The sequence below is a fragment of the Anser brachyrhynchus genome (assembly GCF_964034855.1).
Source record: "Anser brachyrhynchus genome assembly, chromosome: 3".
In the NCBI taxonomy this organism is placed as follows: domain Eukaryota; kingdom Metazoa; phylum Chordata; class Aves; order Anseriformes; family Anatidae; genus Anser; species Anser brachyrhynchus.
In genome coordinates, this window is record NC_137696.1 from 98,900,740 (window position 1) to 98,928,140 (window position 27,401).

The 27,401-nt window shown below is 35.4% G+C and overlaps 1 long non-coding RNA gene across 1 annotated transcript in view; it reads left to right on the forward strand.

Moving 5' to 3' along the window:
- The window catches only part of LOC308191931, a 224,138-nt gene that overhangs the window by 189,495 nt on the left and 7,242 nt on the right, over nt 1-27,401 (forward strand). Inside the window, exons 2-3 of the long non-coding RNA XR_013948401.1 lie at nt 23,669-23,804; nt 24,993-25,061. This is a non-coding gene — a long non-coding RNA (uncharacterized lncRNA). The remainder of the gene's footprint in view (nt 1-23,668; nt 23,805-24,992; nt 25,062-27,401) is intronic.

The window sequence follows — 27,401 nt, forward strand, 5'->3', positions numbered from 1 at the left end:
AACACATACATTTTAGTAATTTTTTCATTTAAGGATATTAAAATCTCTGAACCCTATTGTATGGAATGACTGGAAGGAACCTAGGCTTTCATGAATTTTTCAAATGTTGACATTTTGGTATAAAGTATTCTCTCTGCATCTATTAGAGGTGTCAATGCTATATGGTTTAACCAACTTGAAAAACCTGGTTTATTTTGTACTTGGTAAATATATATTTGAATACATTCCATTCAAGAAGCAAAGGGCACAAACTGAAGCATGGGTGGTCCTGTCTGAACAGAAGGAAACACTTTCCCACTGTGTAGGTGACTGAGCAATGTCACAGGTTGCCCAGAGAGGTTGTGGAGTCTCCCTCCTCAGAGATCCTCAAAAGCCATCCTGGGCACCGTGCTCATGGTGGCCCTGTTTTAGCAGGCGTTGGGCCAGATGCACTCCAGAGATTCTGCCAACCTCAACCATTCTGTGAATTCTGTATTCTGTATGCTGTAGTGTACGTTATTTTAGATACAGGTTATGGCTGTACTTTGTCACAAACCTGCTCTATCCAGGGACTAGCAAAACATACATGCATACACACTCTTAGGATCAGGGATCAGAACACCAGGCTGCTGCCTTGGCCCTGAATGCCTTTCTCACTGGGCAGCAAATGATTCATTTTGGCTGTTGTCCTCTGGCTCAAATCTTGGCTAGTTTAATTAGTAAGCCTCCCTCCTTCTTTCTTTGTACTCCACTAAAGGATCCAAAGTTTGGTGGTTAAAGCACTGTTACAGTATGCAAATTCTGAGATAAGAAGTTAACCCAGGTTATCCATCTAGGGGGTGATTCTCTAATCACTAAGTCATTGGGCAAAATGGTGACTTGATGTAGCTTCTAGGCTTTGAAAAGCTTCACCTCTGCTCAGCTGGAAATTATCCTTGGAGAAAGACACAGCTGCCTTTACCCAGAATGTAGGAGATGCAGCCTGACTCACAAAACGCAAACTCTCAGAAAGGTCACAACTAGGATTATCCTGTGCTTAGCAGTTTCTTCTCCCTCTGCTAGTATGGTCTCCTTCCATCATGAAGACTTTCCTGATTTCCACTCGGAAGCAACAAATTCTGTCCATAATGAGTCTTGGAATCTGAATGCAGTTTTCTGAGTAGTTGTCTGGCCTTAGTACATATGTTCCATTTATCTTCTGTCCTTTTTTGATTTACAGTATTTGAGCCACCAAGTCATGGAAAATGTCTTGTATCTTTGTATCATGTATCTTTCTGTTGTGATGGCAGTAAGACTACTTAAGAGATAGCTATTACAACATATAGGGTGGGAAACCTCTAACTGAATGTGTATTGTAAGATCAAATATATGGAAATTAATTTTGCCTATGAACCTTCTGCCTAGAAACTGGAAAGGCAAAAGTTATGTGGGTTAATAATTCTTCTTTGTGGGCCATCTATCGATCTCAAAAACTTTACAAAGGATGAGTGCTAATTCTCTTTCTTGTCTGTCTCCATTGACAAAAAATGTCTTCTGGCCTAGTCTCTTCTGTCTTCAAATCTTGCAGTGAGCAGGAAAGGTAAGTAACAAGAGACAATGATGGGGGGCAGGGGTGTTGAACTGTGGCTTTCTTAATACTGCAGGACTGCATTTCTTTGACTTAAAAGTGCTAAATCGTATGTGAACTGTTTTAACTGTATAAAGAACTCTGAGCTGATGAAGATACAGTCCACTCTCAACACACACTTGTCAAAATGACTAAGCCTGCTCTCCATAGATCTAGAAATGGATTGTATTAATGTTAATACCTGACAATTTAATATTTCTTATACTTCTTGTGCACTGGTGCTTTATATGTTGAATGAATACCCAACCCACATGAAAATTGTGGGTTTATCTGTAGTTTGCTCTCTGGAAAAGTTGTGTGCATAAAATCTGTTCACCTGCTTTTGAAACATATATACCTTAAATTTCTGAGCAATCTATTATACTAAGAGGAGAAACAAATAAATAAAATGTGAAAACAAAAAGACAACAAAAAATCTAACAAAAGCACTCTTAGAGACATTCATTAAAAACAAATTTTAGAAGTCAAAAAAATGATGAAACAAACAAACAAAACACTACTGCAAGTTTTTACATTTATATTTCAACAGATTTATTTACCAATTTGTTTGCTAATCCTATCAGCAAAGCAGTGTGGTCCATAAGCAAGAAACTATTGGCTTTAGAATATGATTCATTCAGCCAATACCAATGAGGACTCTTGCTATGCAGTTTTATAGGCTGTGTTCATTTACTTTTAATGCTAAAATTTGAAAGCAATCTTGTCTAATTTAGGAATAATGGGCCATGAGTTACAATAACTCAGCAAAATATGTGCCATCTGGATTCTAAGTTAGCCCAGCAAAAATATTTATTTGTATGAAACAGCATAAAAGAGGTTTATATAATCTCATAGTAAACATCAAAAACAGACAAAGAAATCTTATTTGAGTTGCTTGCCAGCTCTCACAATGCATAGTTGAGCAACCATATTTCTAAGAGTGTAAATCTGTGGTATGTGACAGTTTTGTGAAGTATAGTTAAAAAGTAAGTCCATATCTAAACAAGGAATTAAGTGAGAGCCATTGGCTGTTTTACGCTTCATTCTACTTTCAGCCAACAGCTTGGACAAATACATCAGCCAGGAAACAGAAATTCTCTTACATACAGTTACTGATGTAATCATAATAGGAATAACAATTCATTCTTAAATCATGCCTACAACTATTCAGAGAATCTATCAGACGTATTATAATATCACAGTTTTATGAAAACCAATTTTTATCATCTTCTTGACATCAAAAGCTGTGTCTGAATAAGACAGTGTTCCAATGTACATCATGCTGAAATGTGGAACCAAGAAATAGTGAAGTTCTTATATTAGCTGTAGGTAGTCATACAGACATCTAAATGTTATTAGAGCAAGGAAGAAAAATGTGGGCTTTGCGAAATGATTTTGATTTTACAGATCCATATCTCAACCTGCTGTTCTTTAAGGACAGTGATACTAGAATTTTGGATCTTCTGCTTTTGTGTGCTTTATATTATCTGCTACAGGTGAAGCTTGCAAAAGTGGTCTCTGACTTGTACTGAAATATCTTTTAACAACTATAAGAGAATGTCATAAATAGTTGCATACTTGCAACTGATTAAATGTTAAATATCTATTTCTGTTGCTGTTTCTTTCTTTGAAGGACAATGGTTGCCCCTCATTAATCTCTCATTAAAATAATGATTGTTCACAAAAAATGCAAAATCCCTTAATTTAGTTGAAGAACAATGGCTTTTGACAAGAAAGGTTTCTTACCTGATTAATCAGAATGCTCTAAATAGATACACTTCACAACTCGACTATCATGGCTTTGCTCGTTTTGTTAATTATGGCTTTTTTTAAGCAGCAGAGGAAATGAGTAGCTCTGTGAAATTTAAAAAAATTCTGACTATTTTTATGGCTGCACAGAAAAAACTTCATTAACTCTTCCACTGATAAAACCAACTCAAAATTTGCAGTCATTCACCCATAATTACACAAAAACAACAACAAATAACCATACCACAAAACATAAAAAAACTACACACCACCCAACCCTTCTTTATTTCATAAACACAGCTTTTCAAATGTATCTTTTATATTTTATATAACTTTTAGTTTTGATACATGCCTGTGAAATCAGTTCCTAAGACCGATACATCAAAACTGTAGTAAATATTGAAGGTCTCTTCTACCAAGCAACTGTGAGGTAGAAGGATGCTACAGGGCACAAATGTTCTGAATACCTCTGACCTGGTTTTCTGTGATATTTTTTCGGTTTTTCTTTTCTAGTCTTTCTGTCCTCGTTATATGAAGACTTTGCTTTTCCCTGCAACCAAAATGACTCTCTGACTCTGCAACATGGCAGGAGGTTTGTGATTGTATGTTCCTGTCTCTTTTCACTTACTCAGCCCACAAGTTTCTAGCTTCTTTGATGAAGGGATGAACAGATTATTCTCTTTACATACCTCTCATAACGGCACTTTCAGATTTTCTTTCTTAGATTTCTTTCATGGAGCCCTGACGACAGAGTCCATAAAACTTCAGTCACACATTGAAAAAAACACAGTACTAGAAGTTTTTTGGAAAAAAAAAACTAAAAAGAAAAGGAAAAAGAAAAGAATTACAGAATGTCATTTTTCTTCCTTTCTGCTTGTAAGCAAACCCTTTTTACTTGTATTCTTTCATTTTTTTTTCATTGCAAGTATATGACCAGGAAGGATGTAAATCGTTCCAGTGAGACCAGAGATGAAGTGACTGCTGGTAAGTCTACTTCTGAATGTCACAGGTGGCAGTTCATCCTTAACACTTTAAAGGAAAAAAAATAAAGGCATGGAGAACTCAGTTCTCTCCATCATTCATTCCTTTTTATAAAGAGGTCATGTTAACATTCTACTTTCATCTGCATCCTGTATCTATGTGTAAATGAATGAACACTTGATGAATTAATATATATATTATTTAAACCACAAGTTCTGCAGCATTCAAAAGCTGTTACCATTTATTATTATTATTATTATTATTATTATTATTATTTTTTTTTTTTTTTTGTGAGACAACTCACTGTTCTTGTGTTAAATATTCACTGTTACCTCTAAATACTTTGCTGGTGCAGACAGCCAGACACTGCTGGATAAGATGATTAGGGTTCTGACTTGAATAAGTACAGCATCCAGAAATGGCCTAATTCAGTTTTTTCACTCTATGAAGTGTCAAATCTTGAAATATTAACCCATAACTCATTAATAAGGTGCCTGCCTATACATTTTTTTTTCATATTTGACAAGTCAAGAAATTCTCATTCTTATCAACTCTTGACTTTAAATCTTTTGGATGTAAATCTGTTAATTACAGAAAAAACTCTGTAAACTAGATCCTTTTCTCTGAGTTGCTACCACAGATTTTTGCCTTAAAATACACCAAATGCTTACTAGCCTTGTCACTAATATATTTCTTGTGACGTAAAGAATATATATACACATATAGAGAGAGAGAGAGAAAGAAAAGGCATGTGGTTGAGATAAAAATAGAGAAAAATAGAGCAGTAACAAGAAACCCACAAGGATTTGGGTAGGCTGTAGCCTTCATTCTGGAGCACATAATTTCAGTGTAATTATTGTCATTGGTGAGAGAGGGAAGGCTTATCACAAAAACAGTAACAGCATTGCCAGCATTGCATTACCTGAGAATTGTAGCTCACAGTAAAAAATAGGAGTATCACACCAAACATGCTGGCCTGGCAACCCCTTGACAGGTAAGATGTAGGAATATAACCAGTGTTGAAAGTACCTGCTTGCAGCTAGCAGCAAATCACCGTAACAACTATGGTATTAAGAATAAATAAATAAAATAATAATAATTAAAAAAAATCAGTAAACTGCTAGCAGTTCAAAACAACTTGGGAGGCTTTTCTTTTTCCTTTTTTTTTTTTTTAAAGAAAAATGCATTTTATAAATATCAATTGTTTGTGAGAACAGGCAGTGGTACTTCCCAATATATATTTTCTTGTCATGGTACTTATAGAAACTGGTCACAAAGTGGGAAATGGGATGTCACAGTGCTGCTCTATATTCCATGCATTAGACATGCACTGTGTTTGTTGACAGCAGTCTATACTTTGGTTCAGTTTGGCTCTCAGCATCAACACTTGGTGTGCTTATTACTTTTTGCTGCAATTGAATAATTCAGTTTCATTGTTTTAGCTGGAATACATGGCCTGTCATTCTTTTCTCATGGATATTCAATTTTTGGTAAATGCCAACAGGCAGAATTGAATGAAGTCATTATATGAACTTTAAGAAACTATACGATACCACAGGCATGAGAGGTATCTTTTATTTCTAATGGCTTTAAAAATTCAGAAGTGTTTTATCATTGGCATTACAACTGAGTTTTTTTCCTCGTAACAAAGGTTTCTCCAAACCCCCATTTCCTTTTTCTGAACAAATAGCTGCCCAAGGTGAATGCATTAGCAATGTGTAGCACTGAAATGAGTGATACTATTGCAGTCAGATGTCTGATTATTCAACTGAGGGAATACTCTTGGTTGAAAATGAAGTAAAGCATGTTGAACTTTGACAGCTTGTATCGTACTCAGCCAAAAGCTGCCACCAGCATGAAGAAATGGTTATGAACTTTGATATGCTGGCACACTGAAATTCTGTGTAACAGGGAGAAACCTCTTCAGGACAAGAAAGAAGATCCTTCTAAGGGCTCACCCAAGACAGTGGAATTAAAATGCTGATAATTATTAAGTAATCTTTATAGACTGTTCGGTCTTGAATATTTTCCACATATTACCTTTGTGATACAATTTATGAGTTAATGTTGCAAAGAATGTTACCACCAGATTTAATGTACTAGATCAAGAGACATGAAAATTAGCTGTTCTGGTAAAAGGTCTTTTACATTTTTCTAATATATATATATATATATATTAATGCATTCATTTGGAAATACGTATATTCTCAGTCTCCATATAGGCCATTATGTTATTTTTGTGTGTTTGACCAGACCAAAATCTGCTTTTAAATTTAGTTAAGGTGCTATCAGTGCTATCTCACAACTGTATGTTATTCATGGTTTGTAATGTTTACAACGACAACAAAAAGAAGTAAAATAAAACACAGCATATGAAAATGATGAATTTTAAGGGTGCTAAAGGTTCAAGTTAGCCTTGTATAGTTTATGTTTTCCTCATAGAAAATGTAAATTATGTTTAAGCTGTTTTTTTTTCTTTGAAATAAGACTTCTTGTTCTGTTTTAGTAAAATGCATTAAGATATCTGCTATTCTGAACAGATGAAAATGAGCTCTTTTTTGCATCAGAATCATGAATGTATTGGCATTTAAAATGCAGTGGTTACTCTAAAAAGTATGAAAGCTGGAATGGGGGCATTTTAAAAAGGCTTACAGTAATTAGAGTTCTGTTCTATAGTGAACAGTATCTGTGGAACTAAAGCAAGTACATACTTCTGGTAATTATTATTTATTGATTCAGGCAAGTTCTGCACAACTTAAAGGAAATATAAGGAAGCCAAATAATTTTAGGTTTTGGCATCTTAGCCATTTATTCCTGAAGATGAAAATCAGATTTTTAATTTTCACTGAAAGGATAGCTTTTGCCACAAATCTGACCTGTTGTCTTGCTATGTGATATTTTGATTTAAGTTTGTATTCCTTTAAGAACACTTTAAAATGCATAGTTAATTACTATGTGTTACATAGTGTTGCATTTGTCAGCTACAATTGAATTGGTATGCATGAGATAATTATATTTCTTGTCACAACAGATATTGTTCATATCCCTTAAGATTTTTAGAAAGAATCCCTTCAATTAAACCTGGCAGATTTGCAAAAGAAGTTTTCAAATGTATGTCTTGTCTAAAAGGCATGTGTTTCTATTCAGTCATCATTTTGATGTGGAAATGAGTACAGAATTCACAAAATGTTCTTACATAAGAAACCAAAATGAAAAAAAAAAAATATATATGTATTGTATTGACAAGGTTCAAAGCTATTTATTTATTTATTTTTCATAGGATAGGATGCTCTAAATCCCTTCTCTCTTTTGAACTAAGAATATTAGTACAGGTAGAGAAAGGTAAGTGTACCTTGAAAGTCTTTTATCATGTTTTTTCCACTCGTTCAAAACTGTGCAAACATTTTTACTTTTCAGGCAACAAAGAACTCTGAAATTCTTGCCATCCTTCAGGCTAAATTTGTACTGAATTTTTGGATGCATTCTAGCAGTTTCCATTACTTCTGTTGACACTATGGGGCTGAAAAGCAAGCCACACTCTTCTTCTGAGGCACCGTATTTTATTAAAACAACAGCGTTAAGTGATGTATGGGAAAGCCACAGCTGTCTGGGACAGCATATTGTGTTTTGGAGCTCTGCTCTTATTGAGGTAGTTAGCCTGGAAAAGAGTATGAGTATTTAGTGACAATAATGACACCGGGGCTGGTGGATGATGGTGGCACATACACTCACTTTCCATGGCTGACTGTGTCTGCATTAAATAACAGGATCATTGCTTTCACTTCAAGTGCCAAGTGAAAAATATTTTTCTAATTGGCACATAAGCACTAAACTCATGATACTCTCCTGTCAAGGAACTAGGCAAAGGAAGTGAGACTGATTTGTTTCTGCTTTTACAGAAATTATGTTGAAAGGCAAAAGCTATTCGTAGAACATTACTCATGTATTAACTATGAGAGAGTGACAAATAATGCACTGCATAAGCCATCTACACTGGGTAAGTGTGAGAGTTCTTACCTCTTTACACACCTATTTTTCAATTTTTATGTGTTAAGTTTCTAGCAGAGTTTGGGGGTCTTGTTCCTTTGACAGGGAAAAACCTTTACATCAATACTGGGCTCATCATTTCAACAGAAGTTTTGTAATAGTCGTTTCACTGCCAATCTTCTGCCAGATCTGAATTCTATATCTTCTATATTACCCCACTTTAATAATAAATAAATAAATAAACATTTATAAGCAACAAAAAGTTCAGACAAATTTGTGTTAAATGTAAAATGACCAAGTCAAACTTTTACCTGTGTTTCACACTGTATTTGTGCACCACTATGACCTAGTTGTGATAGTAATTTAGAAAAATGCTATGACAGAGCTTGCACTCAGATATGACAATGATATACATGGAATAGGTTTAAATTAAAAAAAAAAGGATTTATATTTGTCTATACATTCTAGCATTGTATCTTCTTTCTGGGTTATCTTTTTTTTCCGTATTTTCAGCAAAGCAACAAACTTAAAAAAAACAGCCTTGGGAGCAGAGACTGGAACTGGCTTCTCTGACCTCTCAGGTGACTATCCTGACTTGTAAACCAGAGAGGTGTCTTTAGGCCAATTCATCTTTGTTTCTCATAGGCAAGGTGAAATAACTTCTCCACAAAGGATTAATATTTTGCATCCTTTTTCAAACAGATGAAAGAGTGCAACAGGGCAGGATGTAAAGAAGAAAAGTTTTATTTTTAAAACACTTTTGCTAGAGAGTTGTATTATTGTTTTTGTTATTTGTAACCACTTTCAGTATTATAAAGGAATATCTTAAATCCTGTTATTGCTATTTGTGGCTTTGTGAAACTTTGGCATAAAGATTATTCAGGAAGGAGTAGAACTGTAAGGATATATACATATATTTTAATTTTATTTATGTTTGCCAGGATTGCTCACCTTAAAAAGGAGCATTCCCTTTCCTCTCTCCTATCCTGTAATTTTCACAAAGACAGGCTGCTATCCAGCTGGCTCCTCTTGATTAAAAGTCTTTTCTAACCATCTTTTTTCGCTAAATGAATGACATGAAATAATAATAATTTATGGAGCGGGGAATATATAAAATCTCCAAAGGTGAAACTAGTTCTACAATATACATGGGCTCTATGTCACAGAAATGATGCATTCTGTGATTTTAATGAGGGAAAAAATGTGATTTTTTTTTTTTTTTACCCCTTTTGAACATTAAGAAGCTTTAAATTTTCCAGTGAAATTGCTTCCTGTTTAGTTCCAGAAGAAAGTCTGAGACATGTCCCATTACTTCAGGGCATAATCTGAAGTTAATAGCAGGACCGTCTCTAGGGCTTATGGTTATTATCTCTTATATTTTATGAAGGGGGCAAAGAAGAAAGTGGAGTTACTATGTTTATGTTATGAGTGGCTGAGGCATCTGGCACAATAGTCCTATCATGTTGATTTTCCTAGCCATAATGACTATAAGGAGGTGAGCTTCCAAGACTACTCGTTGATGGGGCCCTGAAAAGGGATCCAAACAAATCTACTGAAGCCAACTGGAAAGTATCCATGGGCTTTTATTCTTTGTTGCAGTTATTAACAATAAGAAAAAATCACCTGCTTTGTTAAGGTGTTTTAAAAAACAATTAAGTTATCTTTATTGCAAATATATAAATATTGATAATGTGAACTTTGATTTTTTACTTTTATTGTTACAAACTTTGACTCCATTTACATCTGCCTTCAGACTGGAGAATGCCTGAATGTGTATTTCTTAAGATATGGATGAAAAACTACTTAACATGCAAAACATTACAAAGTAGGATGGCTCAATGCAAATGCCTGAAGCAATTAAAAGGAAACGTCTGCTTTGTTCTGATCCTTTAAGCCTCTGGCACTTTCTAGCAGGTGGCAGTATAAGAATATATTTAGCAGTCCTTTTTGTTCTTGCATTAATATTGCCACTACTGCATTTTGTTCCATAATGACACTCTGGAACATTTTGCACATCAGCAACAATGAAGAGAAAATGGAGTATATTATTTGGCTATTGCAATGGTAGGAATATACAGTGATCTGATAGTATTGTGCTGCAGTAGAGAATCTTAAGTGACTGATAGAAGTGGGCAGTACCTGCCATAGACTTGTGAAGAGTGTATGCAGTGTCTCGTTCATGGAACAGAATAACTATGAACATTAGAGCAATTGCTTCTTTGCAAATATATTAGGATAAAATTTTAGAGTTCTTGAGAATTACATATACCTGCAGCTGCACGGTAAATTGCATTCTAAAAACCTTTAAAGTCAGAGTATGTTGGTTTTAGCACATCGAATTGATAAAAGCATAAACTTTGCCTAAGGTTAACCTAAACTTGCAAAATAATGACATACACATTCATCTCAAACTTTCTCTTGCTTTGTACACTTCCCTGGGCAAATTAGTCTAAATTAAGTACTTTGCCCTTTGTTGAGGATTTATTCTAAAGTATTTATATAAAAAATATTTACAAAAGCTTGTAGACAAATATTTTGGAAAGATCAGTATGTCTGCTACAGAATTCTAAATTGTCTTGTTAATGGCATCTTGAATATAATTTTCTGAAATCATCTTGAAAGAGATCAATAAAATTCATGGAAAATGAGTTCAGGATTCTACATACAAAAACGAACACTTAATTAAGCACATTCATGATGGGAACCTATAGGTTCTTAAGCAGTTCTTAACAAAAAGCTGGGTTGTACACTGTCCTGCTGCAAAGTAGGTAATCCTCATCCCCATTTATGTGTAACCCATAGAATGTGTGAAGTAAATCCTTTCTATTGTTGATAAGGCCTCAGTTGTGTTGTAAATGGATGTATCTAAGTATACAAAGAATGTATCTGAGAACTTGAGATTTGACATGATTGCTTAGAAACCTGATAAATTCGGTCCAGTTTAAAATAAAACTTCACTAGAATTACATTGATTAACAATATGCTTCCTGTAAAGTTAGTTCTTTTACATTATTGCTACTTATTTCTAGCTAATACTTTTAGTTCTTAGCACTTGTATCCTACATTAGCTTTGAGTGGACAGCACCAGGTGCTGGTTCTGCATACTTGCCAGCGATAGCCATGGTTCTGGGTGGTTCTCAGTGTCTGAGCTTAAGGTGATCAGGCTTGAGAAACCTTTGACAAGGGATTTGGGAAGTGGAACACAGCACACTGGTCTGCAAACTTCCTCTTTCATGATAAGTACTTTAATGATGCTCACCCCACCACCAAAAAAAAAAAAAAAAGAAAAAAAAAAGGAGAGCATCTGCCCCCACTGCTCTTTTTCTTGTTTTTCATTTTGGCAGTCATCTAGTCATCTTTCTTGTACCTAATTCAGGGCATCCTGCCTGTTTGCAGAGCCTGGTCCTTTTCCTGTTCTTTGTTATCTTGCAAATTCATGACTTGGATCACAGTTGATACATTTTCCAGTGCCTGCTGTGTGCAACTGCACAGACAGGTTTGATTCTTTAGCAGTCAAATTGTTCACATTCTTCAGTAAAATGCTATTGCATTTGGCTAGGCCAATACAATGTTACAAAATATTTAGAAACTGTACTGGTTTACATTATTTTAGTACACATGCATTTGAGTTGGAGGCAAGCTACTATTAACTAGCTTATGCCGGCGGGCAGCTAGGCACTACGCAAACCTTCACTCACACACATACATATGCCTCATAGCAGGATGGGGGAGAGACCATGAAAAAAAGGGTAAAACTTTTGGGTTGAGATAAAGATGGTTTAATAGGATGGAAAAGGAAGTGAAAATACTAATGATAATAATAATAATAAAATTAAATATTATATATAAAAATATATATAACAAGTGATGCACAGTGCAATTTCTCACCACATGCTGACCAATGCCCAACCCCTCTCTGAGCAGTGGTCCCCTCCCCAGGCTACCCTCCCAACTCTTATTGCTGAGCATGACACCACATGGTGTGGGACATCCCTTTGGTCAGCCTGGATCACCTGTCCTGACTGTGTCCCCTCCCAGCTCTTGGTGCACCCCCAAGCCTCCTTGCTGGCAGGGCATAACGAGAAACTGAAAGGTCCTTATCTCTGTGTGAGCACTGCTCTGCAGCAATCAAAACATCAGTGTGTTATCAGCATTATTTTCATTCTAAATCCAAAACACAGCACATACCAGCCCTTATGAAGAAAATTAACTGTATACCAGCCCTAAACAGGATATAACTATATCCTAGTCAAAACACTTATAATTTATAGGTGTCACAAGCCTCTGCTTTGATGACAGCTAGAAAGCCCTGTCTGGTTCTGGGCATGACATTAAAAGACAGATGTGGGCTCGCTATGGAGAATCAAGAAGAGAGCAATGGAAATGACCTAAAGGTCTAGGAAACTTGGTTTATGATGAAAGCTTAACTGGCAGAACAGGCATTGTTTAGTCTAGGTTTTTTATCTTTTACTTCTGTAGAATCTCTCAGAGTGGTATTAAGGATGGAGAGGGTACTTACCCAGGCAGGAGAGGATACTTACTACCACCACGCCAGGCACCACAGCAAATGGGAGCACAGGTACTGCTCCAGGAAGCACACCACAGTAGCAGTAGCCCTTAGAGGGGATTTCAGAGGATTTATAGCAAATATAAAGTTTATAGGCTAAACTCTATTCTTCAAACACACACAGATGTATGTGTGAAGGCTTGGCTGGAGGATGAAACAAGGGACATAGGAGAATGGTGGAAGACCCAGACATCCCAGGTGTTTTGAAAATTCCCTTGTGATTTTATTGTTGGCACTCTAATTGTGTGCTTCATCTTTCCTTTCTAGGGTGAAGTTGAACAAAATAGATTTTTTCTGAAGAAAGCTATTTTCTGTAAATGAGTTACAGAACTCATGCACTTGCATAATAGCAATTAGGGGAGTTTGCTGACTGTTCTCTTGCTTGCAGGGATGGGTATGTGGTAAAGCAAGTTTAACAGAAAGAAAGGCACACAGGACGTACTTCAAAGGTCTTCACAAAGAAAATCTGGAGGTGTCTTTTACATGTCACTAAATCACACAAACCTGCCCCTTTAAGTACTCTGTACTACATGAAAATACTTTGGAGTTGATAGATTATTCTCTCAGATTATAACCTCTTTGGAGTTGACGGTTTATAATATCATCTCATTATTTTTCAGGACCTTGAAACAAATAAGTGGTCTGCATAGTCTACCCTCATATAGGATAGACACATTAGATAGACAAAGAATAGAGTTTAGTTTACAACCTTTATGTCTGCTATAAACTGCTTACAGACTTTTGGTGAATTCGTATGACTGCATCATTGCCAGCAATTATTGGACTGACCTGTACATATGCACTCTACTTCTACTAAAGCTATATGAAACATTTAGTTTAAGTTACATAAACCTTTTCAACTGCAAGGTTTGCAGTCCTGGTCTAGGTTTCTAAGGTTTTTCTCTTGGAAATCATTGCAGTAAACAGAAATACAACTGCCCCAGTAATGAAGCCTGTTTAAATAATACGTATTTTTCCTTGCTCCTTGAGAGGGGTTGTTTTTTAAAACCCTTTACAATAGAAGGAAATCCATGTCACCTATTAGGAACAAAACTATTTTTTCTTCCTCCTCTCTATGCTAGAAAAGCTGATTTAAAGAGGTGGAATAGTTTATATATACCTGCATTCATTTTTAATGAGAATTTTTCTGAAGACTTTTGTTCCTTTAGCCATTGCATATTTCTTTCTTTGTCAGTTATCTGCTGCTGTTTTCCCACTTTTTTCTGCAGTAGATTTCATTTCAGAAATATTACAACTCTTACAAAACTTCCTTCTCAGTTGAAAGGGAGTTTTTGTTCTGTTTTGTTTTTCCCAATCGTGGCTATCGAATATTCTGTGTTTCTTAAAAATAATTAAAGAAAAACTCATGTTTAGAAACAAAGACTAAACCAAGTGTAGTAAGTACATTTTTATATACTGCTTTATGCCCTCTCTTGGCAGTAAAAGTAAATTCTAGATTGCTTTAAGAAGAACTATAAAAATGTAAATTACTAAAATGTGATTTGGTCTTATTGCCTTAGCTGAGTTCTAACAGTTAAACCTAGAATATATAGCTGCTGAAATTTATTAATACAGGGTAATTTACGTATTCAGAAGGATCCCACTGTACTCCTTTTTTCTCAGTTAACGTAAGATGAATGAGAAAAAGCTCCAGAGGACATTTAGATAAGGTTCTCAACTTGAAATTTTTACCTTCATTTAAATTTTTAGAATTTCTTTATAATGGGATCAGTTCATGGTATCTAAGTCCTTTCCCCCCCAATTTTTTTTTCTCTTTTTTTTTTTTCCAGGGGTGGGGTGGGGGGTGGGGGGTGTTGATGCCAAGAATAAGATGTACTTTTTTTTCATCTGGTTTGCAATTTTAGAGAAAAATCACTATATAAGAGAATATAGAGTTATTGTTATGTCTTTTGATCTTTAAAAATCTGATTAAAATATAATTTGCAAATTCTATCTCTGTAAAGTCACAAGGGAAAGGTATAAGTGTATGAAGAATAATGTTCTGTATTTTTGCTGGACTTTTGCAAAATGATTACAACCTATGCTGTAAAAGAGAAAAGTGGAGAAAATTATCTTATTTTCTACATTAACTGTACATTATTAGATCCTGATCCAGCCAGTCATCTAAGTGTATACTCTGTCAATGTGAACACAGCAAATTCCATAGGAAATGGAATTTGCAAGTATACATCAAAGAAGATATGATTTTTATAGATCTTCTATATTGTATACAGTAGCAGAAAGTATTAATAATGGTATTTTCTTCATAAATGGGTATTTTGGGGGGTATTTTCTGCATTTAGTTTAAGTGAGCTGGTTAAAGCCTATTTTTTTAGTAGAAATGGCTTGTCTTGACAGTAGTCATCTGATTGATTTTAATGTGGAGAAGATCTGCAAAAAGCTAAAAATGTAAAGCAAATTTCATGGTCCGATAAACATAAATTTGACAGATGGAAATTGCTGGCATGGGATCTTTTCAATCTTATGATTTAAAATAGATCAGACATTTGTGTAGATGGTATCTTCAGACCAGCTACCTGGAATGGAATTGACAAATACAATAAAATCCCATAAACTCTTTACTGGCTGTAATATGTCAGTGATATGGTTTTGATATTCTTGGATATTTGTGGATGGTAGAGACAGAAGGCAGAATAACACGCAGTTTATCTAATTCTGCCTACATCACAGATCACATCAAATGATTCCAGCATTAAGTGCTTAGTTTTGGCAGAGCTGCTTCGTATTTTTCAAATATACCATTTTTAGAGACTTTGGTGATAAAGAACCCACCAGACCTCTAGTATTCTCAAGAGCAAAGGGAATACATTGTTAGTAGATGGAAGGTTAAACCAGTGGTGATCTTTCCAGTATCTTCTTCAGATAAACTTAACTTTCACCATAATAATTATACAGTGAACTTAAAATGAAGTGAATGACTGCAGGTCTAACAAGTATGATTACAATCCAGATTCTGTGATTACTTCTGTGTGTTCATTAGAATTTTTTTGTGCAAGGAAAGGCTGTATGATTGGACTCTATCCTGATGTAGTGAGTTGCCAGTACACAAACATGAAAAACAAAACAAAACAAACAAACAAACAAAAAACAAGCTAAGCCATCTGTACTTTTTTTGTTTGTTTTAAATGAGATAGATGTGAAGTTAAATAAAGCTGTGGATGTTTAGATTTACCAAAATGTGCAATAGTACTTGCAAAACCCTGTAGAATGAGTTAGTCTGAACTTATTTACATAATTTATCATTTCTCATATTCTCTTCCAGATCATCTTTAAAACTGCACAAGCAATTCATAATTTGAAAGGAAATTATCCACCTTTAAATATTTGAAGATATTAAATAAAATCTATATTATTTAAAGAAGGGAAATTATAATATTTAATTACTACAAAAACAACATAATATAACAAATTATTTTTCTTCTTAATTTGTGCATATGCCATTTAATCATTTTGTCATTTTTCTACAATGTCATAAAGCTAGCTGTTGGCTGTTTGGAAAATTGATTCAGTGGGAGTGAGAAAACAGTAGTGATGACATAAAGCATTTCTATTACATATTGCACCACCACTCTATGAGTAAGACATATTTCTACTGTTCCATTAGCCAATATCAGGTAACATATATTTTCAATATCAGGTAACATATATTTTAGTACTGCAAATTACACCGGGGGGTCTTTTCTAATGCCCTCATTTTTTTTGTTTGCAGAGAAGCAAAGAATCACAGACTGTCAGAATCACAAAAAAAGCTCAACACCTCACAAGCTTCTCAGAAATTTGTGTCTTACCAAGAATAAAATTGCTGCAAGTAGTTTAACTTGACCATGTTTATTCTCACAAAAAGCCAGCATCTGTTGCTCAATACAAAAAAAAAAAAAAAAAGGGGGAGGCAAACCACTTGACACAAGAGGGTTTGGTTAGAAGAGCATTCTTTAGAACAACAGTTCGTGGTATCTTGGTTATATCTCATTCTGACACTTTAATTAGAAACTTAGACTTAATGCTTTTATCTTTTCCATTCTGTGATAAATGCAAGTAGTATAGTCAAGGTTTCCAAAGGTATTTGGACTCTTCAAGATGGAGACAGTTCTCTAGTAGGATTTACAAAAGCCTATAGAAACTAATCAGGAATTTAATAGCCAGGTGCTTTTGAAAATCTCACTGGGTAGATATTTACAGTTTAACAGTTCAGCTTTCCCCACCCTACCCCCCGCCTCCCAAACCTAAGTTTTATAGATTCTTGAAGAAAAATAAGGATATTTATTTAATCTTCTCAATTCAATAACACCAAACACCCCTTGAAACTTTATTTTGTTGTTTATATCTCAGATTCAGATTGCTTTGCTGTTTATGCAGTAGTGTAGTGGGTATCTTCACATGCATTAATACAATTCAGCGCAATTTATTTTTTGTAGTAGCTTTTATATCATATACTCTGAAACCATCAATTTTCTAAATGATAGACCATATGACATTGAACAATGCATAGTAAAGAAAAAATGTTTTATTTTGGAAATAGATAATTTGCAACATTTTGGGAGGAGAAGGTAGCATACTATATTTCAAGTGTAACAGAACTGTTGTTTAATATTCCCAACACAAAGTGAAAAAGAGAAATAAAGAGATATATAATCAGGTTAAAATATGAAAACTGTGTAATTTGGTTATTCAGCTGCACATTATCATTCAACAAGCATAATCAAGGGAGATTTTGTTGATAATTAAATTAAAATCTCCTTGTTTTAAAAAGGCACTTTAAAAGTAAGAACAATAAGTTCAGTGATTGGTGGAGGAAGGGTAGTTTGCATTTTTGGCGGGCAGTTAAGGGACATTTCCTGACAATATTCAGTGGAAAATTTTTCAATAAATTTACCTCAACTGAAAAATATTTTATTGAGATCAGATTATCAATGAGAAAATATTTTTTCTGTGAGGAGATTCCTATTTATCAGGCTGAACTGTTGGTGATTATTTAAGAAATAAATGCCTCAACATTTAAAATAAAGTCCTGGCAAGCAATGATGGAGTTTGAAATCCCCTAATACAGTCAGCTCAGTGTGTTCTACATTGATTATCTGATTACTGGGCTATTGTATGTTGTAGGAGGATTTTCTCTCAGTCTCTCCTCTTGACTTGTTCCATTCTACATAGGATATTCACTGTTCCTTTAGATCATATTACTATAAAAAATAGAGACTTGAAAGAATCTAGCAAGGAAAGATCTTGAACTAGAAAATATCACACCCACTGTTAGTGCTCTTAACCCTTCAGTAGTGGAAGATCCTCGTTCAGCTTTTTAGTCAGCTGGTGGTTTGTAGGTTTTTGTTTGCTTGCTTGCTTGCTTGTTTCTGTTTCTTTTGTAGTTTGATCAGAGTGGAGACAGGTTTTAATAACTCTTTATTTCAATAAAGTATTTGTTTTCTGAAAACTCAGATCTACAGACTTTTAATTCCCAAAGAAATTTCAACTGGTTTTGAAAACAATGGCTGTAAAGAGGCCTTACATTTTTTATTAAACCTGGGTCTGTAGTCTGTGACTTTTAACATAATGTGAAATTGCACTTTTTAGGCTTCAAGAGCTAGAACATCTAGAGTCTAATGAGGAATAATTTCATTTCTCTCTGCTGCTTTGTTTCTTTCTCAGATACAGAATTTCTAACAGCCCTTTCTTCTCCTGAAATAAGAGAGAGGAAAGGAGAGAAATGGAAACATACCTCTCTTCAGACAAATGGGGAAACCTGGTGCAAGTATCCAGAAGTAAAATGTTTGCCTGATTCCACTCATTACCAGACAAAGTATGTTTAACTCCTTGGGTACTTAACAAAAAGAAAAGAATGTTATCCTTGTGGAATAATTGCCAGAGGTGAATTAGAAATTAAACGTATATTCACGTTTTAAAGAAAAGGTAACAGCATTGAAGAAGCTTCCAGGATGTATTATAGCTGCATTCCATATGAGTTTACATGCTTTCAAGATAGATCCTTGCAATGCAATATATTTAGGCTTGAAAGAATCAGGTCTGAAAAGCAAGGTGATTATTTATTTATTTTCGGAATGCAGCAATTTGCTTGCTCTGTAACACAGGGAGAAAGAGCACTTTGGGCCTGTGAGGTACCTGCTGAGTGGACTCTTTCCAACAGCAATTTATCGTAAGCAGTTTTCAGCTGAGATACCCTCAGTCTGCCCACTGAGAAGAGAGTTATTTGGAGATATTTTAATATTTTTATGATTTTATAAAAAATCTGTTTAATTCTATATTCAAAATACGTATTAATGTTAATTAGTAAAAATAGAGACATATATAGAGAGAAATAAGTTTTGTATTAGCACCAGGGAGATAAAAGGGCCACAAATATGATACAGGGCCTGGAGCATCTTCCCTATGAGGAAAGGCTGAGAGACCTGGGTCTGTTCAGCCTGGAGAAAAGAAGACTGAGAGGGGATCTCATCAATGTGTATAAATACCTGAGGTGTGGGAGAGAGAGGGATTTGGCCAACCTCTTTTCAGTGGTTTGTGGGGACAGGACAAGGGCTAGTGGCCACAAAATGGATCACACAAAGTTTTGCACCAACACGCGAAAGAACTTCTTCACAGTGAGGGTGACGGAGCACTGGAACAGGCTGCCCAGGGAGGTTGTGGAGTCTCCTTCTCTGGAGATATTCAAGGCCCATCTGGATGCCTACCTGGACAGCCTGCTCTAAGGAACCTGCTTTGGCAGGGGGGTTGGACCCAATGATCTTTTAAGGTCCCTTCCAACCCCTACAATTCTGTGATTCTGTGATAAGACTCTCAAGGCTGTTCAGTAAAGATCACAGTTTCGTCTCTCCATGTGTTCACTCTCAGAACTAGCAAACTGCAAGAGCAGACTATGGTGGGGACTATGTTTGACCTGGTGGGCATGAAGAAAGCTACAATTAAGGAAATGCATTGTAACTCCTTTTTTAGGTCATCATATAACAGATATTGCTATACAAGGAAGATTAAAACATCATTTTTTTGCTAAGTTCTTAATTAGATGGATAAAATATGACATTGTATATAACCTGTTGGATATGTATTTTCTTTGGGACTATGGACACTGAAGGTATCAGATGTAGCTAGAGAGTGGATAATCAAATGCAATTTTAAAATTAATTTATCCTTTTAAATAGCTGAATGAAGGACATGAAGGATATTGCAGATAATATTGTATCCTTGAAAAGTAATAACTGTTGATTAATAATCTCTATTGCTAATATTGGGTAAATATATATATATATAAAAATATATATATTAACCATTATCTCAGTCACAACTTTTTATATTTAAATGTATATACTAAAAATATGTAAATGATAGATTTTTGGAAATCTTTCATAAATAAATGTAAATTTTTCTCATTTTAAATTCCCCAGTCATCTAATCTATACTGTTATTTCTGAACAATTTCTTCTGGTGTACACCTTATATTTTGTTTAATATAACATCCTCTATTGGTTAACATTACATTTACATCTTTCATATTATAATACCACTCTCGGACTGGATGGATTTATTCCTCAAGGTTTAAATATATGCGTGTCTGAGCCATTCACCCTTGACTCTTATTATATCAATGGAGAGAAGTCAGCACTTTCAGGGTGCTAGCCATATTGATCTGTTTTCAGTGATTGTTTTAGTATGAGATGAATTACACTGAAAAAAACAAAACAAAACAACAACAAAAATAAACACTCTTTTGTCCAGTTGATTTTAAGGATGCAAAAGGCAACTGGCTCAGATGTAGATGTTCTCACTCTAAATATTGAAATTTGATCAGATGTGTCAAACACACACACCACTCTTCCCCCCCTCAAGGCTATGATATTAATTTCAAGTTACAAATGTTCATTTCCTTACAGTAGAAGGAGTTTAGGAATGTATAGGGCATCTATGCTCTTCAGTTTTACTTTAAATTCCAACCATAATGTCACAAATATCCTGAAAAACCCTGCCGGATACTTGACTCCAATTAATTTTTACTTCATAATTAACAAACATTTTACAAACAAAACAAAATAAAACAAAAAACCTAAAGCTTTGTATTTTTTCATTAAAAATATTAATCTCTTCATTCTTACATGAAAATATCCCATTTTATATCTGTTTCACTTTTGTGACCAAGACTAATACTTAACATGGGAAGCTTTAGTTTTAGCAACTAACACAACATTGAAGTAAGACTTTCAAGACGTTAATTAATTTCTGCTTAAATGTCTCCATTAATATGGTCCTGGAAATCTTTCACAAAACAGCTAACACTTAAATTTAGGCACCAAACTGAATTTGAGGAAGATATTATAAAGGTAAATGCAGTAGATCATTTTCCAAGCCTTTTATTTATTTATTTATTTTTGTTCTGTAGTGCTAGTTAGCATTTCCATTATCTAACAATTAAGAATCTTGAGGACCAGTGACCAGCATCAGAACCAACTATTAAACTTGCCAACACAGTAGGTAAATCCCCAAAACTCTCTGTCTATACAAGATCTAGGTCAGATCTGCAGCAACTATCAATCTTCTTATCTTCACTGAAAATATATTGCAAGGAGAAAGATTAATTGCACCTAACTTTATATCTGAACAGGTCACTGTAATACATAAAATAGTATGGATTTTGTTCACTTCAGTTATGTTATTAAAATATTACAAGTGGAAACCTCGTGAGTTTTATACAGGAATGTAAAACTAAAGGTCTCCAAGCACCCTAGTTCATGAAAGAAAGTTGTTTAATGTGGGAAAAAAAATCTTTCTGATAGCAAGACTGTGATCGTAGTTTGGCAGTGTAGTATTGGTAATTTTCTGGACCTGTGTAGGAAAATGCGTGGTATGAGAGATTTACATTGGATTAGTGGAGGGGATTGAATTCCAATACAAGTTAAATAATACAGCACTTTTTTTTTTTTTTTTTTTAAAGAAATTACAGCCCAAAAGATTACTACCCCCTGAGTGAGCAGAAACAATATATATGAGACAAGATGTAACCCAAGAGACAAAGTACATATCAGGAGCATGTTTTTCCACTGGAGAGGGGTAAAATATTAGTATAAATGTAGCTGGCTTTGCACTTCCTGCCATTATAGAGAAAGATTATACCTTGGGGATTTTCCAAAGACAAATATTAAGAACATGTAAATAAAATATAACTTATTCACTTTGGTATTGGGTTTACCTTGGTAGTTCCTGTCTCTCTCTTTGACAAAATGACAGGCAAAACAAATTTATATTTTTTTTTCCTGCCTTTCATTTTTTCCTTCTTTCATATCTGATATGTCACTTTAAATGGTGGAATCTTTTGTTGTTGTTGTTGTTATTATTGATCTTGGAGATTTTTTTTTTTGTAAGTAGAGATATATAACAAAAATTACTAGAGGGGCCTGTGCAGGGGTGAACTCCTCTGAGCTCTTCTCTCACTGTGGGAAGAGAGGATAGAGAGAAAATGGATACAGGCAAAATATGTTGTGAAGGCTGTAAGAAATCTGACTTCTGTGAGTTGCTTCCATCCTCGAATGCTCTCCCAAGAAGTGAGTGCCATCACCTGCTATAAAATCATTCCCTGTTCTTCCCTCTCCTGCCGGCTGCTACCAGAGTGATGGCACAGGCTCCCTGTCAGTGCATGCTGCCTGGCGGGCAGCTGTACTTGCGTGCTGCTCCCCGGCAGACTGGCTTCCCCTGCCTGCATATGCAGTGCTTAGGAACTGTCTTCCTAAGAGCTCAGACAAACAACCCTCCAGCTCCAGGGCCCCACAGGCAGCATCAGCAGCAGGGGTTGGGAAATGGCCTGATCCAGCTCCGTTTTAGGGCTGACCAGAGGAAATTCCTGACCCAATGCAGGAATAACAGCGTTGACTAATGCCACCAAGCAGCTGCCTGGGCTGGAGGGTTGTTTGTCTGAGCTCTTAGGAAGGCAGTTTTCTTCCCACTTAATTCACATTACAACAATTATCCTCACAACTGGAAGGGGTAAAAAGTATGTTTTGAAATGAAAGGCTGGCCTTGTCAGAGATGATGACATTTTCCAAGGGGAAGATGTCATTTTTGTTGTGTGTGACTATTTTTCTAGCCCTAATTATGGTGTATTTAATATTGTCCACTGTTGTAGGAGAAAGAGACAGGAAAGGAAAGGGAAAGCAAGTATGCTTATAAAGGTGCAAACAAATTTGAACACCAGTGCTGCACCTATAGATGGATTTAGGAATTAAAATTGGAGCGGGTCTCTGGAGTCATTAAGATAAATCCTCTCCTGTCACAGACATTTTACTTTACATGAGCACAGTATCATCTTGCTTACAAACAAGCAGTAGCACATTCATATGAAGAAAGTCTCTGTTGATCAGAGGTGTGTATTATACATTCTTCTCATCGCACATCTATTGACTAATGAAGATGCACTGTGTTGTAGAACTTTGTTAACAGTTTATTTTTCAAATAATATTATTACTCATTGGACATCCAAATTGACGGAGAAGTATGGCGTGAATAGACATTCCTTTGAAAATACCATTCTTCAGCTGATGTAAACAGACATATGTCCAACAAAGCCAACACCATATTCACCAGTACAGATCTCAACCTCCAATTTTAATATTCCATAAATTTATTTAAACCCTAATCATTGCAATTCAGTTTTCTTTCTGCTAGCAGTCTTTATAATGATATATGATATCACCTTATACACTATGATGGTGAACAGAAACACTGTATTTAAACTGGACTCCTCACACCTGCTCTCTTACGTTCCTCTCATCCTCTCTGTTCAGACCTTCTTGGCCAGCTGCAGTAGTCCTGACTGTATCTTGGCCTCAGGTTGTGCAGCTGAGGTTCTCTGTGGCTACAATTGGTGACAGACGTTGAGGTGTTGATGCAGTTTTACAAAAGCAGCAGTGAAAATAAGAGGTATATATCTTATAAATACACTTAGTATGAAGTACTTTGTCCCAAACAGATCCACTTTTTAAAATCTCTCAAGTGAGAAATTAATCTTCGTTACTCTTTTTCATCATTACATCAGGGTACAGATAATTTTTGACCAAACAGTAGCACCACTGGTGAAAGAGAATCGTTGATATTGTTTATTTGTAGGCATGCAGCAAATAACTCTGGCAATAACTGAGCTCCACCAGCTTTCTGGAAGCATTTGCTTTAGGCTTCAGCCAAAGAGAAGGAATTCATTGCTCTGGTGTTAGATTTCCTCAGACAGCTTGACAACCGGACAGACAGCTGTGATCAGCCCATTTGATCACCAGTGCTTTCAGCACACTTCTCGTTAAAGACTGAGCTACTGGCTCATCCTTGGAACTACAACACAGTTGTTTTCCTCTTTGTTTTCTATAATCCCCAGAGGGTCATGATGAGCACCTGCTCCTGTGCTCTGATAAAGCTTGTGCAGAAACTCACAGCTTGTGTAGTTTTCTCTTGTATCCAGCATATGGTTAGCAACCATGGGAAACTGGAAAATGCTGTTGGTATGAATGCCTTTTATACAATTTCTAACTTCTATCTGGGGCAATGTCCTGACTAATTAACTTTCAGCTATTCAAAATCTCAGCCCTTATTTAACAATACTGCTAAAAGCTATAGTTTGAAGATGTTTGTCTTTGTTGACAATAAGATATTGTCAACTGCCTTAAGATATTCTCATCTGCCTTTTTAACATTTAGCAGGCTTGTCCCCATCCATCCCATCCAAATATTTTCCCTGCCCCAGCTTACAACTCAGACTCACAAATGGCTGTGTTGCTGCATCTCCAGTGGTAACACTGTGATGGAAATAGAGGATTAACAACTAGGCTAGCTTGATGCTGAATAAAGAGTATATGGAACCACAACTTAAGTTCTCCAAATAGTAAGTGAAGACAAGGAGGAAGTTCCAAATGTCTCCAGACTGAAGGCCTCCATTTTAATTAGGAGTTAGAATATGTCATTTAGGCAAATAGGATCTTTCTCTGGGCAATTTTCATAGAATCATAGAATCATTAGGTTTGGAAAAGACCCCCATGATCATCTGGTCTAACCATAACCCTACTATCAATGTCACCCACTAAACCATGTCCCTAATCACCAAGTCCAAACTTTCCTTAAACAGCCGCACGGACAGTGACTCCACCACTTCGCTGGGCAACCCATTAAGACACTGTGTCTCATCCCTGACACTGTAAGTACCATGAAAGCTTCATTGAGCAGGACAGCTTTCCTAGGTGTTTTGGAAAAAAGATGGATCCTTCTTTTTTTTTTTTTTTTTCTTCTCCTTTTCTTTTTCCTGTTAGTAAAGTGTTATCCTCTGGACATTCTTTCAAACTGTCTGAAAAGAATGACAACTGAATGAAGGGAGCTAGTGAGTAAAGCTGGAAAGTCTGAGCCAAGCTCCCATGTGGAAGGAAGTGAAGATGCCTCTGATTACCATCCTGAATTGTGAAAGTGGTGGAAAATCTCAGATTTCTGACTTGTTCCTTTTTTTCTGCAATGTCAATGATCCATGGTGGCCACATCTCCCCAAGACTTCATACAGATGCGTCTACCACTCCTGCAGGCAAACATGTCATAGTAGGTCTTAATTTCATTATATATCTTTGTAGCAGTTATTCAAACAGGGTATTTGGGGAAATGTTTGTGTTATAGCATCCATTATCTCCCCACTTGCTGTAGAAGAATATAGCAGTAGTATATACCCTACTCTTCATCTTTTTTTTCTCAAGACCTGCTTCTGGTCAGAGCAGAACACTGACACCCAAGTCCATTACCCTTGATTTCATTATTTGTTAATGTTTGTGTCTTGCCCTTTCATTCTAATTGATTAAAGTTCCTCTCTTCATATCCAGTATTTTGGTATTTGGATGCCTCTTCTTGCACAAAATTACTGATGCATTTTTATTTTTAACCTTCCTTGAAAAAATAATCCTATGAATAAAATATCTGTATGTGTTTTTCCTTAGCCTAGACAAGTTCCAGCTGGTAAAACACACACAAATATGATGAAAGTTGAAATAACATTCAAATATTAATTATTGTACTTGATACTTAGACACTCTTGTGAAAGAAAATCTATGAATATGCATACAGGGAGATAATTTACTATTTACTGTAACTTTTACAGTCACAGTCCCTTATATAGGAGCACTTTCATGCTTCTGCGTTTTGCAGTTTCTGGATGCTAATTAAACAAATGAGGTGAATAATGAAGTAAAACAAGCTGAATGTTCAAATAAGTTAAAACCCTTTTTTTTTTTCTCATTGAGAAATGTATTGATTTTTGTATTACTCCTAAAAATATATATATAAATCAATAAAAACTGTTACTTCAGGCATTGAAAATAGACATCCCAAAATGATGGAAAAAAACACTGTAGAAGAAAATTATCTTTCCTTTTTTGAAAGGGCTGGATAAGGACTGGATAGAGTCTTTTCCTCTTCTGTGTAGTTTATTATTCACTTCCTACAGTCAGTGCGATGAAGGGAAAGTGAGTTATGTAAGGCTCCCAGTAATTAAGTTGTCTTGAACTGGTGAGCTAGTACATCAAAAGATAAAATGACCACAAACTATAATGCATTCTGCTCCAAACTACTTTCATTATATTTATAATGCAGAGCAAGAATGTTGTTAAATTAAAACAGGTTTGCTTGAATAAATTTAATCAGTGTGCACACAGTATGTTATTGCTCATTTCCAGAACTTTCATGTCTAACTCTGTAGCCATTTAATTTTTGTTGTTACTTTTCTTTTTTTTTTTTCTTTCTCTTTAAATCTCTACAGTCCAAAATAATTTCCAGCTTGCAATGTTGCGTTTATGAAGAATGGCCACTAGAGTGCTGCAGGTATCCATTGAAACTGCAGTTGTGTACATTTACTATCAGTAAATAAGTTTCAGATATATTTTTAATACATATCTATATAATTCATTTTTTTTTAAAGTAGACTTCTGTGCTAACTATATACCTGAAATATTTTAAGGTGGTTGTGTGCGTAGGAAAGCTCAGACTGGAGTTTTCTGTATGTATAGAAACAAAGGGTATGACTGTTTACAGGATAGTCTAGACTTAGATAATTGCTTAGAGGATGGATAGTTACATTGTATGCCATTGCCTTTTAAAGGGCTAACAAGTAAACTGTTAAACATCCATTTTCTTGTTCATGCTGTCTAGATCATTATTGATATAACTATAATGTGTATGCTTGTATAACTAATTAGTTATCCATCAGGTTTAATGTCTGCTTCCAAAAAAATACCAACAACAGGTACAGACAAATTTTGTTTCTGAAACTTGAGCGTTAATGCAAGAATTATCATAAAGACCTTGATCAAAGTTTTTGTCAGTTCCATCAAGCAGAGCAATTCCATCAAGGAGTCACATATTTTCTGTGCCAAAAGAGGTGTATGCACTCTGCCTGAGATAAGCCCTGAATCCAGTAAGAGCCACTAACCCGTGTTTTAGCACTGTACTTGTTCGTCCCTGCCAGTGATTAGTCCCCTTTACAGCAGCAGTTGTAACAGCAGTA